This window comes from Schistocerca americana, chromosome 5 (genome assembly GCF_021461395.2).
Source record: "Schistocerca americana isolate TAMUIC-IGC-003095 chromosome 5, iqSchAmer2.1, whole genome shotgun sequence".
NCBI classification, from domain to species: Eukaryota; Metazoa; Arthropoda; class Insecta; order Orthoptera; family Acrididae; genus Schistocerca; species Schistocerca americana.
Genome location: NC_060123.1, coordinates 120,614,892 through 120,618,688, shown reverse-complemented (window position 1 = coordinate 120,618,688; position 3,797 = coordinate 120,614,892).

Below are 3,797 nucleotides of genomic sequence, written 5' to 3'. Positions count from 1 at the left end.
GACGCCATTCAGGTAAATCTTGAGCTAACGTTCGTCTTATCTGGCCTAATTCTGACACGACCATGTCTTCTGTTTTTCCAGGGGCTGCCAGTATTTCAAAGGTTACATTTATGACAGTTTCCCTGATTTCGTTCTTGAACTTGTTTTCTATGAATCCGTCTTTGTTTTTAATCTACTCTTGGTAGTGGTTGGACAATGCATCGGCATGTGCCGTAATAGTATTCTTTATTTGATCCTCTACATTAAGAGTCTCAATCTGTTTGAAAAGATCATCAACAACATTCTCGATCGTGTCTACTGCGGTTTTAACTCCCTTGACCTCATCAGAGATTGCATTATAATCTTCTTTTAAGGTCGCAGCTTGTTGATGATATTCCATCACTTTTGAATTTCTCTCTCCCTTGGCTGCTTCGATTTTTTTTGTCTAACCGTTTTGAGAGATCCTCTATTTTTGACTCTACTTGTGCGTCAATTTCAAACCTCATGGTCGTGATCTGACTACTGATTTGGTTTTGGACATTACCCAGCAGGGTGTTTAAATGAGCTGTAATGTTTGTCTTTAGTTCGGGCTTTACCGAATTTAACCGTGTATTTACGTCATTTATCTCCGTTTGGAGATCCTTTTTTACTGAGTTTATGTCTGTTTTTATTTAATTTATGTCTGCTTTTGCTGAATTGCACAGATTTGTAAGGACCTGATCTTTATTATGCCGTCTTTCGGCCTTCTCTTTCTCTTCGCGGGACTTTTCATCTAATCTTTCCTGTTTTTGACTTTCGAACTTACGTTCCATTATTGCCTTAATCATTGCAGCTAAGTCATTTTTTTCTAAAGCGGGAATAGTTTGCACACTATGGCCGGCTTCTAAAACATCGGTCGGGGCTGTTTCTGCCTCCGCTCGTGTACCTATCGCGCGTGATCGTAGTGGATAATGAGGTCCATTCACACCACCGCAGTCGTCTGCTTCTGTTGTGTCCGCTGTTTACCGTCAGCCATTTTCATGAATTGTTTATCAAACGCCAAAACGCTACAGATATTATTTGTCACTGCCGTCAGTCGTTTGTCGGTAACGTAGTGTTATAGCATGCTGGAACCTAATGTGAGATTTTAACTCTGGGTAACAACTGACATTCACGTACGCCAAGGAGACAAGATGGTTCCTACTAATTACAAACAAATGTAATATCACACGTTTTACCAGTTTTGAGCGTAATTATCCGCCTTATTGTAAATTTTTTTTGATGCACTGATAACAACGGTACACTTTCACTGAATTTAACTACAGAAGAATGGACTATGGAGAAATTGGAATAAAGTTGTTTCAAGGCGAGGAAAGGCAGGTTTACGTTTGTGATCAACTTGAAAGATGCTTCATCACTACAAAAGCTTGGCTACTGCGAATGAAAATTTCACTTACTATGGCTGTCTTGATGGCTGTACGGCTGGAGATACTCGCGTAATTTAGCCTTATCTTAAGTCGTTCTTCCGAACTGATTAAAGGTTTGTCCCACTTCTCTTTCTCTGTTGAATTGCCTCCACATGAAAAAATGAAACAATTATTAGAACGAGCTCCGAAATTTTTTTTAAAACACATTCATAAGATGCTTTTTTGATCAGGTTCCTGTTTGGGCGCCAAGTGTAGCGTTGCTCCTGGGGGACGAAAAGAAAAAGAGTTGTTATTTTACATTTTTTGAAAAATGTCGAAAAAGTGAATTTTTGGTGAGCCACTTGGCAACACAATCAGGGATTGATTACACTATTATAATAACATACGTTGAACTTTAAATACCTGGTTGGATTATTTTGAACAAGAGCAGCAGATAGATTTATTTGATATCGTTCGGAAGAAACATTATCATTTCTGTGCATTTTTATAGTCGCGATGTACTCTTACCCGGAACAATACTATGGGACCAGAAGAATTATACACTTTAAAAGAAATGCAGAACTACACAAAAAAGAGCTGATCCAGAAGTAATAGGAAAACGAGTATGATCCTTCTGCCTCATGCTGCGTTCGGCCCATCAGAGTGATCGTAATTTCTGGTGATGAACTAACACAAAATAATTAACATTCAAGTAAATGAGGAGATGAAAATCATCAAGGTTAATTTACTAAAATAAGCACACTTAACTTTAACACACGTTGTTTAATGCTACCTACCTTTTCATATTAAATTACAATAGATGATCATTGTGCAGGGTGTATACGACCCGGGACAACCGGGAAATCCGGGAAAAACCCGGGAATTTTTTCATCCGGGAGAAAACTGGGAAAAACCCGGGAATTTTTCGGAATTCCGGGAATTTTTCATTGTTTTAGCTTTCAGTTAAATATTTGTAATTTTGACTGCAGGATTGATTCTCTAGCAAAGAATGTTATTGTATCCTGCTACTGGAGAATGATACTGCAGCAATGAAATATAGAGAGGGAAAAAAATAAAACTGTAGTGGCAAAGGAAATGTGCAGTTTACAACAACAAACAACCGTGCACGCACAAGTGTTTGCAAATAGCAAAAATATGTCAAAGGACGTAGGGCGAAGACTGTAATTCTTCTTAACAATAAACTGCTTGCTATGAGCATGACGTCACAACTGTTCACATTACGTTCGTTGACCAACTGCCAGCGGTCTGTTGCGCATGCGCATTTGACTCGCGTATAAGCAGTACCTTCTCCCGCTACTTGAAGTTTAGCTGTTAGCTGTATCGGTAGTAGCAGCAAGCAGCCAGATGCAAACGAGAAATTTTTTTCTCGCGCGCGCTAGCTGCCAGATTCACGCTTGCACAGAGTTGTCTTAGTTGTAGTGGGGATGGGGTTAACCTCCACAGGACCCGTGTTTACGTAAAGTGAATTCGCGGCTTCTCTTCATGTACTGCTCCCACGTCAAATGAAAACAAAACGGATTTCTGTGGCTGGGAGCTATCAAGTGAATTAAAATACATTCACATAATTACGCAGGGCAAAAATATATTATTAATTTCGGTTTTCTGATTTTATTTTATTTCCAAGTTAGTAGTAGTCAAGCATTAATCGCCTTGCAGAAGAGTGAAGTTATTTTTGCAAGTTTCCTAAAGAAATTTGGCTTTATTAATCTTTCCGCCGAGGCGATCATTTTACAGTATTGGCTACTTCCAACTGTTCGATAAATTTCAAGTGCAATTTCAGGTGCACGTTATCATCTTCTGCCATATATGGCATTATGCCATAATAAAGAACCAAAAATGAGATCGTAGAGTACTGGTACTCCAAGAAAATTGACATCCCCAAAACCACACTGAAAAGCTGAATATCAGATGGGACCTACTTCATTGTGAATCTGGAAAAAGCCAATTTGCACATCAGCCGAATTATGCATTTTAGTATGGTTTATTTCCATAATATTGAGGACAATATTATGGAAATGGAAGAGGATGTAGAAGAAGATGAAATGGGAGATGTGATACTGCGTGAAGAGTATGACAGAGCACTGAAAGATCTGAGTCGAAACATGGCCCCCGGAGTAGACAACATTCCATTGGAACTACTGACGGCCTTGGGAGAGCCAGTCCTGACAAAACTCTACCATCTGGTGAGCAAGATGTATGAAACAGGCGAAATACCCTCAGACTTCAAGAAGAATATAATAATTCCAATCCCAAAGAAAGCAGGTGTTGACAGATGTGAAAATTACCGAACTATCAGTTTAATAAGTCACAGCTGCAAAATACTAACACGAATTCTTTACAGACGAATGGAAAAACTAGTAGAAGCCAACCTCGGGGAAGATCAGTTGGGATTCCGTAGAAACACTGGAACAC